Here is a 13,822-nt window from a genome sequence, read left to right as displayed (position 1 = left end):
CCATCCCGGATAAGTCTCATTGTTCACATAGTCTAGGAATTTTTGTCTAGGCACCAGGAATATCTCGAAAGCTCTTACAGTATCAAGGTAAAATATTAAACGATGAACAAAATAATATTAAGCATAAACAAACTTCTTAATTCAAAAGCATAAAACAATGTTTCATCAAAACCATAACCAACACCAAGTAAAGCAGTTCATGGTGTGGCAAATATCATCAAGAGTTAAACTTAAATACAAGCCCTTTTAAGTGAATAAGAAATTCAGAACATAGGAAAAAACACTCCCAAATAGAGCTCTATGTGACATTCTGACCACCACCACGCCTGCTCCAGCGGCCAGCCTCTCTCGAGTATCTAGTCTGCTCCAATGAAGTCCAGTTATGGAGGGCACCAAGGACAGTCGAGTCGGGAAACAGTGGAGAATAAGGTGTTATAGCTGCTTACTCCACGCCTAAGGTAATCCTCTCCTTTTTCTCCTCTTTTACTGGGTGGCTATAATGAGATATTTATAATGGGAATTTCTAGGGTTTTGTGTCCTTAAAAATTCCCTAAATACCCTCGTTGACTTACCCATGTTATGAATGGAAATGAGACTAGAGGTGGTCAATTTTCTAAAATAGAGTGGTTTCACGTGAGGATGAAGCTGGGCAATGACGTCGGCAATTGTTGTGTCACGTCAGATCTGTAAGATAAATTGCCTTGGCAAGATAAATCTATTCCTCAATGTCATATTCTTATGTTCCTCTAGCCCTGGGAAACAGTTGTTGTCTCGATAAATAAATTATTCCTTAGTTATTTTATGCATTAACAAAACCAACAAAAACCTTCCTCCTCAGCAGTATTAGTTAAGCCAAATAAATCTTGCCTATGCAAAACTTATCCACCACATGCAAATATGACCTAATTGTAACTACATGCAACTAAAGTTCTATGACAATGGCTTTTAGACACACAAAAACTTAAGTAAAAGAAAGAAACATAATCTTTTTACAGAATTATCAGTAACCCGGATGAATTATCTAGATTACCTCCTGATAAACAAGTGGAGTTTAAACTTTCTATTTTCCGGGTATAGTGCCAATTTTGATGGTCCTATATTGGATAACTCCAACAAAATTCAGAAAGTTAAAGGTACAACTACATGAGCTATTTAACAACAATTTTATCAGACCGAAAGTATCTCCATGTGGTATATTGGTACTCTTTGGTAAAATAAAAATGAATAGAGATGGCTATATATAAACTATTGTCAGCTGAATAAAGTGATAGAAAGAAATAAGTACCCCCTTTCAAGGATCGATGATTCATTCAGTAAGCTCAATGGTACATAAATTTTTTAAGATTGATCTTTGATCAGGGTATTATCAGTTAAGATTAAAGAGTAAATATTCCAATATTTTTCAAGAACCCATATGGATATTATAAGTTTGAAGTGATGTCATTTGGACTGATTAATATTCCAGCAGTATTTATAGATATAATGAATCAAGTGTTTTAGTTATAATTAGACTACTTCGTAGTCGTATTCATTGATAATATTTTGATTTATTATAAGATTAAGAGAGCACGACGCACATATTCACATTGTACTTCAGACGTTGTATCATAAAATGTAGTATGTTAAGTTGCTAAAAATGTGAATTCTTGTTGTCATAAATTTCTTTCCTTGGCCCCATGATTTCAACAAAGGGAATCTGAGTAGATTACAAGAAAATACAAGTTATAATAGAATGTAAAATCTTAAAGAATGTATTTGAAGTTTGTAATTTTGGGATTAACTAGTGGTTATTGGGGATTCGTGAAGAATTTATCGATGATTACCTTTCTGTTTACAAAGTTGCTTAAAAATGACGTACCAATTGTTTGGACCAAAAATGACAAGAAAACTTTGATACACTTAAGAGAATTCTAACATAAACATCATTTTAGCGCAGTCATAATCAAGTAAAGAGTATGTGATTTCTAATGGTTTGAGATGTTTTGATGCAAGAAGGTAAAGTAATAGTTTATACATCGAGACAGCAAAAGATGCATGAATGAAATTATTCGACTCTGAACTTAGAGTTAATGGTTGTGGTGTTTACTTTGAATATATGACAACACTATCTATATGGCTAATGATGCTATATTTAAACATATCATAAACGTTTGAAGTATTTGTTTATTCAGAAAGAATTGGATTTAAGGCAAAGAAGATGGATCGAATTTCTAAAAGATTGATATTATTATTGATTATCATCTCGGAAAAAGTTAATATGGTAGTTGACACACTGAGTCAAAAGAACTTCTTTGTTTTGAAAGCTTTAAATACTTGATTTTCAATGAAAAATAATGGTGTACTTGTTGTAGAGTTGATGTTGAGACTTATATTGTAAGATTTGATGAAAGACTTTCCCAACAAAGATGAAAGATATTCGGAAAGAATTGAAAAGCAAAGAAAGGAAATCGAATATCAAAGAGATGAAAGTATTTCTCAAAGTTTTACCTTAGAAAAAGGTTATGAGATTTGAGTATAAAAGAAAGTAAGTATGAGATTTTTCAGTTATATGAAACTGTAAAGAGAGTTAGTCTGGTAATTTACCAGTTGCCATTATATCTGGAGATGTATAAAATTCATAATGTATTTCATGTATGGATTTTTTAAAGTATAGATTGAATACTTTACATGTGTTTATATAGAGTAAATTGAGATTCAATCAAATTTTTTATATGAAGAGAAACTAGTAGAAATTTTAGTATATAGAAACAAAGAACTGAGAAATAAAACAATTGTACTGGTGAAAGTTCTTTAGTGAAATCATAAAGTTAGAGAAGCGACTTGGGAACTAGGAAAGGACAATTTCCTTATCCCTTTACTTCAAATATGTAGATATATAGAAAAATTAAGGACGAAATGAGTTTTAATACCCCAAAGTTTGACTAGTGACTAAAATGTAAGTTTTGAAAGTTTGAGGGCTAAAGTATAAACTTTATAAAATTTTAGGGACAAAAAAATAATTTTGAAAAGTTATATATTTAAGCCGGTAAATGAACATTTTGGCCTAAAACAAGTATTTTGGTGAGAATCATTTTCGATACGAGATTTGTGTTAAAAACTATAAAGAAATAAAATTCGGTATACGAATAGAATAATCAGATCGAATCAAAATTTCAAGAACATTTGGAGGATGTTAGAAAATGGTTGAAAATATTATTTACATAATTTAGATTAGAGAAATTTAGCTTAGAACAGCGTAATTTTTCAGATTTGGTTTAACAATGTAATTTTAGAGACTAAAATATGATGTTTTAAAATTACATGGACAAAGTGAAAACTCAAAGACAAATTGAGATATTTTTTACTAAGGACTATTTCATTGGGGAAAATGGCATATGATAATTTTTAGGACTCATTAATGGCTAAAATGAAATTTCTTAAAACTTGAATTAAAAATTCAATTAAATTAGTTTTAAGCCAAGTGTAATAGCTTTAAATTCTAGAATAATTGACAAAAAAATCAACATCTTCAGCTCCTTTCTTCTCTTGGCCGAAACTCCTCTTGCTCAAGGTAAGAAAAGTTGTTTCAATTTTTAAAGCTATTTGAATGATTTTGGACTAGGTTGTGAAATATAGAATATTCTACATGAAATTCTCTATCATTTGGCATAAATTGTATGGTGAAGATGTTTGTGTTATGAGATTTGATGATTAGAATTATGAAGGGTTTGGTGATTTTGAAGAGTTATGAATTTTTCTGTTTTAAAGGTTGGAGATAAATTCTAAACTATGTATGATGATTTAAATTATTTATACATTCTTATATTAGGTTTGGTCACTTTAGTGTTTATGGATAATTGATGGCTTTTGATTCAATTTGAGGTTGTAGTGATTGGAAATGCATGAATTTGATCATGGGAGGTTAAATTCATGCTTGAGATTGAACAAAAAGTCCACCTATTGTGACACGATGTATTCGGCCATAGGGAAAAAATTAAGGGGAAAATGTTGAAAATTTTCCTATGGTCTAGAATGATTATTAGAAGTCTTCTATGTGATTAGGAGGTTGATTTGAATCAATTTGGAAGCTTAAGTTAGAACAAGAGATAATGTTTAAGTTTTGAGAAGTATGGGACTTTAATGTAAAAATGTACAATTTAAGGGACTTAGTATTGATTTATAAGGATAATATGCTGGAATTTATAAGTTAGGAAAGTTGTTGGGAACTAAAATTCAAGTTTGATAATTTTAGTGGAAGAATTTGAAAGATTCCTAAAACTTCAGGGACTTGATTATGATTTTATAAATGTGATGCTTTTATTTTGAACAAGAAATTTCAAAGTTGGAAAATATTATTATCATGTTGGTTTTTGAGTTTAATTAATGAGCTTGAATCAAATTATGAGTTTATGAAGTTGGGTAATTGAAATTGAAAGTTTAGGAAAGTTGGGTTGAAATTGTATATTTTAAATGTTAAAGGATTAATTGGATATTTATTAAGGTGCTGCAAATTCTATGTGATTAATGTGAAGTGATCATAATAGTGAAGGGCCATTATGGATTAAATAGGAAGGTTGATATGAATTCTAAAAAGAATTCATAAATAGTGGTTATATTACAAAATTGGTACAAGTTGAAGAGTTGATCGTGAAATTAAATATTCATGGAATTTAAGGAGTATTTTAATAAGTTTGAATTATGATAGAAGTACAATTTAATTTTATATCAATTTAAGTATCAATATTTTTTATTATATTTTATATTTAAGTTTAAATTATGTTAGTTCTATGCTAACATAAAACTTGAATATTTTATGATGTTATATGACGTTGTCAAACTATGGTAAATTTAGTGATCCAAGTAACTCAAAAGAGAAGCAAAAAATGCTGAATTAGAAGATTAACATGGAGAAGATTCAATAATGAGGCAAATGTGAGTGCATTTCATTTGTATATATGTTTCGACCAAACATTGGCTTGCGATGAGATAGTGTCAGAGTTACGTTAAGAAATGACTCCTAGTGTTATGTGAAGTGTGATTCTAGTTTATATGTTTATTTAGTAAGATAATAAAACTAGGAATAAGTCAAGGACACTAGTTGGTAAAATTGCACAGAAATTATGTTTTAAATAGTAAGTTTATAAAATCATTATAAATTATAAAAAAATTATTAAAGGATTAGTCTTATACCATTGGATTTGTCTATCAATCTAGTTTCATTTAGAATAAACGGAAACTGATTTCGAGGAGTATACAAAAAGATATGAATTTTTAATCAGTGATTGGTCAAAAAATAGGACAACATATTCTATCCAAAACAACTTTTGTCAGTCAACTTTGAAAATTAGCTATAAATTGTACAAGTGGATATAGATAGAGTGCCTTATATGGTTCGATTTGTATTCGGGTTTAGCTTTCAGTGGTGCAAACATAATAATTTTTCAATATGTATTAATACAGAATAATTTCTTTGAAGGTAATGCAAACTTCCATAATATGAAATTTCAATAAATTGTGTAGTGGAAGCAATTTTTAAATATTAGTAAGGCTTATATTTGAATTATAAGTAAATTGTTCAAATGGGTCTATTTTATTTATTTAATTACTTTAATCAATGATGACTTGCAATAAGTAAACCTCGTTTTAGTTTCCATATAATTTATAAATTTTCAATATGAAATATTTCTATAATATTTTCCAAGTTTTATGAATGATTTTTAGGTATGAACTACCCAAGTATGATATTATGATGATGAATTCTAAATATTTATAGTTATCAGACATTTCACCGTTATCAGATATTTATAATTATCAGATGATTTTAAGTTATCAGATATTTACAGTTATCAAAGGATTTTCAATTACCAATTGTTTTACAGTTATTAGACATAGATTAATAGATGATTCTATGATGATAAATAGAAGCTCATTGTATATTGCATTGAGAGTCGTAGGTACATTTGGCATGCCATTAAGCGAGTGCTTATCAATTATCAATTCAGCTTTTATATATTCTGTACCAATGTTCAGCACCGTTGGTGCTCAGGTTATGATTGCACTGAAGTGTAACATATTGCATTTAGTTATGATTCGGCCGTTGTGCCTAGTGCGCACCTTATACTCACGTACCTTGCATTCTCTTACATATACATTGAGCTATAACAGTAAGTATGAAAGTTATGACAATATATAGAAGAAAAGAACATAGAATTGAAAAGAAAGTTATGAAATATGTTCGAATGAAAAAAACAAAATTTATGATATTTGATGATGACTTACATAATTTTTTATAAAATCATGTGATAGTGATTTTCAGGTTTCAGAAGGAAAATGGTCTGACTAGCCCGTTTGAAGTTTTATTTAAATTTTCATTTATTGTGTATATTTTATAGTTTATGTTTTATCTATACTTCTTCCTCACTAAGTTTTACTTAGCGTGTGATGATTTCATACGTAGGTTTGAATAAAGTAATGGACGTGAAGTGAGGAGCTTGCCAGCATCTTATGGAAAATCAAACCTACCGACAATATCAGAAATACATCCTAACTTTGACTTATTAATGGCATGTACATTATATTTGTAGGGTGCTTTGTCAGATATTTTAAAAGAGTTTGTAATAGTAATTAGGGTTATTTTCTTTAGTTTTATCTAATTTAGTATTAATCGTATTTATGAGTGAATATTATAAATGTTATATTTTAAATGGTTTAAAATCAAACGGTATTGATGATTTTAATTAATCAATTCTTTTAAAAAAAGTTTGTGAATTAAACTTGATTTTCGGGGTTATTTAATGTGCTATTTTTCTTGATAATTTTCAATGTTTTCTTGTGATTATTTATATGTTTATGATGGTATTATAATCATACTAAATCAGTTTTTTAATTGCATTTGATTTTGATAAGGAATTCTTCAAAACAATCTTGATTTTGGCATTTTCGAAAATCCGGGAATTAGTGTTTATTGATGTTATTCATGAAGTTTTAGTTGAATTTTAGTTGTTATTGATTATCTCTTATTAAAGAATTAGTGACGATTGGATCAGAGGCTTGGAGAGTCGTTTTGGTAATGTTTTCGGTAATTTCTTTCTTTCGTCTGTTTTGGAAAAAAATTGCTTTTTTTGGATATGTCCTTGATTTTTTGTTTTGCTTTCCATGGTAATTAATGTGTTGGTAATTGAGGAAAATTTGCACATCGTGTTTTGGTGATCGTTTTCTAAGTGTTTGGGAGTGATTTCGGTTAGTGGATAGCAAAGGTGAGTGATTGTCATTCTTAGAGGATGAAACATATTCAAAGGTAAAAAAAGGTTTAGTTTAGAGTAATTCTCTTAGCTTGAACTCTTGTATAACTGAACTTATATTGATGCACATAATTGATATGAAATGTGATATGAAATTTGAATATTGACATGTGTATTGAATATGTTGAAAGTGATGCATATTGGTTTGAAAGTGTATTTTGCAAAATATATATACGAATGTGTTGAAGATGAGTGTAACAACTTCACTATCCATGGGAGTGAGCAACTTGATGTCCATATAAGGTTGATCATGACAACCATTTTTTATAAGTGTTTCAAAGTGTATTTTCAAAGTGTATATGTGTATAATCTATGCATCATTTTATAACCACTCTTGTGAGCTTAGATTAAATGGCTATTTGTTTTTAATGGGACCTTTGGATATGAAATGCATGCATACAAAAGGGTACTCTATGGTTTTCTTTATGTTTGTGAACAAAGGTTGGTTCGTTCAGCAATGCTCCAAGAAGATTACGGGGTAAGGTTGGTTTGTTAAGCTTGGCTCTGAAAGTCGTGTTTGGATCTAACGAGTCCAAAATAAAGAGGAGTTGTATGGATTTCGTTATCCAATAAGTGAGTTGTGTTTTGAACAAAAGGTCATTGATCTTAATGGAAACTATGTGTGAATGTGTGTGACTTGTCAAAAAGGTAATGATGCATGTGTTTTGCTGCAAGATATATGACGATGAGAAGAATATGTATATTTTGGATTTTGTGTACTTTTATGGTGCATAGGTGAATAAGAAATCTGAAATTATGGAATGATTAGTGAATGCATATAGGACCTTTCCTTTAGCTTTGAAGTGAGCACCACTTAGAATGTTAGTTATTCATTAGGCTTTCTGCTCACACTCTTTGTTTAAAACTTTTTCAGAGGATTAATAGCTGAGTTGAAGGCAAGGGGCAAGCATCCGGTGTGATCGAGCAATGTAATATTAAAAAAAACGTATGTGGTTTTATTCATAAGACATCAATGAGGGAACCATTGTGAACTTAGATAAACTTTGAATGGTTGAACTTGTAATAAATGTTTCAAATTAATTGGAATATATATTTACAATGAAGAATGATGTTGATTGATGTTGTTATTGAAGATGTTTAATTCATATGAATGTGTAGTTTGAATGTCAAGTTGGTTATATGTTGAATTATTCCTTAATGAAATGTTTGGTGCGTTTAGACATATGACACAAACTGTAGCACGTATGTTAGACTCATAGAATGCATGAAATGACCCAAAATGCATAATTGGACTAGGTAACTTGCGGCAAAAGTAAACTTTTAGGCAATGTTTGACTTATGATGCTAGATCCATGTATGATGTTTTGACTTGTGTTGTAAAGCTTGCTACAAGTGTATTCTGACATGTATGATGTGGTATAAGTGTGTCCAAGCATGTATCTAGTCCTTAGGATTGATTATATGAAAGTTTGGTTGCTTATTTATACATGTTCTTGAGAATTCTACACTTTTTAAAAAAAATATCGATATTTTAGGGGGAAAGATCGATCCCTTCCCAAAAAAGATCAATCCCTTTGCTTAAAGGATCAATCCTAAACCTGTTGTTTTACCAATGATCAATCCCCTGTGGAAAAAAATAGATTACTTTATTGTGTGTTCGATGAAAAATAGTAAATTGTATTCATTAAAGGTCTTAAGTGTCCCTAAGTCTTAGTTTGACCCTATGATGTTTATATAAGTTTAAAACGGTCCGAAAATTAAATTGTTAATTAATATTAGACCTTAACTTGGAATTTGATGAGACTTGTTTTGTCACTCTTAAATACAATAAATTTCATAATAAAGGAGTCAATTGCGTGTTTGTTGTTCTTGTGTGACTTTTGAATTGTTTACATTTTAGTCCTTAAAGAAGCATGTTCAATTAGGTTCCTGTTTGGTGTTCGATCAATCTGAAAATATGATGTCACTAATTAATGATTAATAATAAATATTTGTGAACCCAAATTATCATTTCTAGATTGAATTATTTGATGATGTGAAAAGACTTATTATCCCTACTCATTTAAAAATATGTATCTTATAATGCAATATTAAATGATGTTAAATTGTTATTTGCTTATTATTGCCATGTGTGCGATGTATGTTTTAAATTTAAATGCTTTCGCATAGTATACTTGTTTATAGTTTTGTTCTATTTAACAAGTTCAAAATCTAATGTACACTAAGTATCCGGGGTATTCTTCATGACTAGGTTTGAGGTGTTACAATTTTTAAAAGTGGCTTTTAAAGTACTTTATGTTTGTTTAGTTTAAAATTTTGTGTGTCTTGGATTAATGTTTAAAAGTGCTTTCAAGTAGGTAAATGATCGTTTAGACCTTGTATTATAAAATTTAAAAATGTTAATTTAAATTATATTTAAATTTATTAATATTAAATATAAATTTAATATAATTAATATATCAATTTTAATTTTAATATTAAATTATATTAAATTATTGAAACAAAATGTAAATATTACTTAATTTTCAAAAATAATAAAATTTTAAAGTTATTTCCTTTGCAAATGAATGGAGTCCATATAACAAGGGGAAAAATAAATATGCTTTCATGCACAATTCAAAAAATGAAAAAGTTAATATTTCCAACTTTTGCGGTTGGTTTAAAACTATTGTTTGAAACACATTTATCTTTTTAACTTTTAGTCATTTAGTATTCTTATGTATTCAAAACGTAACTTTTAACCAAAAGCCCTTCTCCATATCAATACCAAATGGGATCAGATTTCACCTTGCATTTTTTCAGGTTTAACCAAAGACTAATTTTGATTAGATTTTGCAGGGGCCTATTGTAACACCCTTAGCCCATACATGTCTCGTAATACGAGTTACAAATGTCACATACTAAACTAAAATGCTTAAAAATTTGTTTCATTTAATAATTTCCTTTTTAACTTTAAAAACTTTTTCCTTAATCATATAAATTTATAAAATATTGTTTGATTATTGAAAAGAAATCCAATTTCAGTCAGTAATTAGGCATTTCATTGTTGTTTTATATCCATATACAATTGCCCAAAACATTGGATCATTAATTGTTGAAGCAAAAAAAGAAACGAGGAAAAGAGAATTACCTTGCTGGAAAAATAAGATGAAGAGATGAAGAAGATCAACAATGGCAACATCAAGAAACAAAGGAAAAAATAACAAGAATAAAGGAAATTGAAATAATCTTGATTGAAGAGAAAAGATCAAGATGAAAGAGTAAGAATAAATAACAAATGAATAGAAAATGAAGAAAAAGAGTTTAGTCCATAGGAGAACTTTTGGGAGAATTTGGAGTGAATTACTAAAATGTTTGAAGATAGACTGGAATGAACAATTAATGAAAATTAGGAATGAAAATGAGAAAGAATTTAGGATAATGAATCTACTAGGAAATTGACAAAAGGAGATGAAACTTACTGTTAGAATTGGAGGGGAAAACCAACCACATAAACCTTGGTAAACTAGCTTCATAGATTTTGATTTGTGATCATTTTAGATTTTAGCCACTAAAATCACAAATTTTAATTTATTCAATTTAGTCACATATTAAACATTTATTTTATAATTATTAAAAACCATATTTAATATTTCAAAAATCATTTAAACACTTAATATTAATATTTATAATTTTAAAAACCAAAAATTATTTTATCAGAAATCCCGGAAATCACCTGATTACCGACACTAATTACTGACCCAGACTTTAGACATTACAAAAGTATTTTTTTTACCATACTTTTCAAAAGTAATAACAAACTAAATTGAATTTAGGGGGTGTTTGGTTCAAGGAAAATATCCTTATCTTGGGGAATAATATTTTCTAGAATTGTATTCCCACGTTTGGTTTAAGTAAAGATTATTACGGGGGAATAATTTGTTCTCAATAGTAGCTTTTCCGGTTAAAATGGTGGGAATGTCATTACCTCCAAATTTTTGGTATTAGACAATTCACATACTTTGGACAAGAATACCCATAGACTAATGAATTCTTTTTATAATGATCTTTCTCGATTCTTATTTTTTGTGCTTTACTCAAAATTATAAACATAATAGTAATATAGAAAGAGATTAACTTAATAAAATATTAATAAATATTAGTATTTAAAATTATTTTATATTTTAATATTAATATATTAATTATTTATAATTTTATGAGGTGAAAAATAATATTATTGTAAAAATGTAATTATTCAAAATAATATCTAACTTTAAGTTATTAAAAGTATATCTTATACGTTGGAAAATAATATCTTCATCCACTCGAGACCATAATATTTTTTCATATCATATTATATTTATTTATATAAATACGATACTTATGAAAATTATTTAAAATATAAGTTGAATATACTAATTATATATTAAATATTTTTCTCAAAAGTAAGATAATATAATGATTGAAATATTTATAATTTAATATTAAATTTTAACTTTTAAAAAACACACATATATCACAATGATACTTTGGTAAAATATGCATTCAAGTAATCTTATATTGCTCCAACCAAACCCAATAAACTTACATTTTGCTAAACAAACGAAAAAATGTAATACAACATTTCAGTAATGTTATTCCATAGTAATGTTATGTTTCAGTAATGTTATTTCTGATGATAATATTACGTTTTAGTAATGTATTTCTGAAGATAATCTTACATTTTGTAAACCAATAATCGTAAAGGTTAGAAAGAGAACGTTAAGGTTTGAAAGAGGAAAACGAAATAGCGGAAATTATGATCATTGTTAGATTATGAGCTAAAACATCTACTCCACCATTGTTGCTGGAGAGTTCATTCGATACTTGTTGCTATATTTATATGTGCTCGAGTGCCCATTCTTTAATAAAGTATTGGCTTATCACAAAGAAAGGGGAAAAGTATAATTTGCTTATATGCTGGTATTATTTCATCTCAATTATTTTGGTCTATACATGACTATAAAAAGAAAAACATACAAAAATAAGGACAGAAATTACTGATATATATTGCAGATGAGGCTATGGTTTCCTCAAGTCTTGGTGAAAGTATCATCACTAGACAAATCAAATGAACTCCAATTACCAAACAGCAGAATTGGGTCGAGAGTTTCTGGCCTTAAAACTGGCTCTTGAGTTACTTGCAAGGAATGATAATTTAGCCACTGTAATTCTTGAGAAGATAAATCATCACCTAGCAATGGTGGCAATGCATAGTTACTTGTTTCATGATCCATACATTGCTGAACTCCATCATGATGTTTGTGAATCGACTCTAATCCAGAATAGTACATTTTATCATTGTTGCTCAAATGATTTAAACAATTCTCTTCTGGTATCTGAAGATCATACGGTTCCATGTTTGTGAACTCTAGTGATGGATCGAACTTGCTATGAAACTCCGGCACTTTGAAACCAGACTTGTTTTCTGGTTGTTTATGATTCAAAAAGTTATAAAAACGAGAGCAATATCGATATGACAGCCATCAGACACTGCCGAGGAGCCATTAGATTCGGATAAGGCATTCACTTTGTTGTCAGAGTGAGGAACAAAACCACTCGGAAAACTCTTGGAGGGAACACCATCAGTTGGCATCCTTAACAAGGGCTTGCCTCTTCGGTTCTTGCGGCAGAAACCTCCGACCGGCACGTTCCGAAGGGATCCCCTTTAGTCCAATATCTTCTACAGCCTTTGCAGAAGTATGTGTTAAGCTGTAATTGTTGTAATAGCAGAACTTGGTATTGGAAGAACCACACGTTGGACAATTTGGTGATATCTCCACACTAGGCTTCCATCTTCTCTCCATAACCAATTGCCTTCAACACCGTAGCCTTCGTCGAGAAAGCTAGCGGCCAAACACACTGGGATGGGTTCAATTGAGAAAAGGAAATGTTCGAGAAATATTGGTTAAATTTATGAGGCCTTGGAAATGAAGGAGTTATAGGAAGCAAATGCCTCGAGAGGCACAATTAGCAGACAACCTTCCCTGGTGAATACCGGATTCGAAGATTGAATAGATTATAAAAACAGATGCACAAGGGTAAAGCACGTGGGTGGGTGTTCCTTGCACAAGGAATATCCCTTTGGTCCCTAGAATGATAACTTCAAGAGAGGATATCTGGGAACATGCGCTTCTTGGATCATGTACCCTTTTGCAGATTTCATGAATGTGCATGTGATGAGAATGTTGAACCAAATGAGGACACCTGGATCCAATATTTTACATAAGGTGACGAATTTCTAAAACTTTAATACGGAACGAACTTATAAAATTCTAAGGGAGAAGAATAAATTATAAATTGAAAATATAAAAAAAATTAGAATATATAATAATTTAAAATTGTGGGCACATCTGTCTCTAGCCACAGCCACCCCTATTGATTAATCCCTGCTAACAAGATTCTTGATTAGGTCAAGCTAAAAACAGTGAATGAAAAGTGCGAGCACAAGGATGTCCGTCCCCTAAAATTTATAGGTTCACATTACCTTATAATTTTATAAATTGACCGCTTAATATAAAATTATGTGTCTATTACAATGATCATCGGTCAATTTTGCCGAT

General features: G+C 29.5%; 1 pseudogene; it reads right to left on the bottom strand.

The window, feature by feature from the left end:
* Positions 1–12,292: 12,292 nt before the first annotated feature.
* LOC120200999 lies at positions 12,293–13,066 on the bottom strand (annotated as a pseudogene).
* Positions 13,067–13,822: the final 756 nt, after the last annotated feature.

The sequence above is a fragment of the Hibiscus syriacus genome, unplaced genomic scaffold (genome assembly GCF_006381635.1).
Source record: "Hibiscus syriacus cultivar Baekdansim isolate YM2019G1 unplaced genomic scaffold, ASM638163v2 tig00006731_pilon, whole genome shotgun sequence".
Taxonomy (NCBI): Eukaryota; Viridiplantae; Streptophyta; class Magnoliopsida; order Malvales; family Malvaceae; genus Hibiscus; species Hibiscus syriacus.
This window is presented reverse-complemented; position numbering and strand designations above follow the sequence as displayed.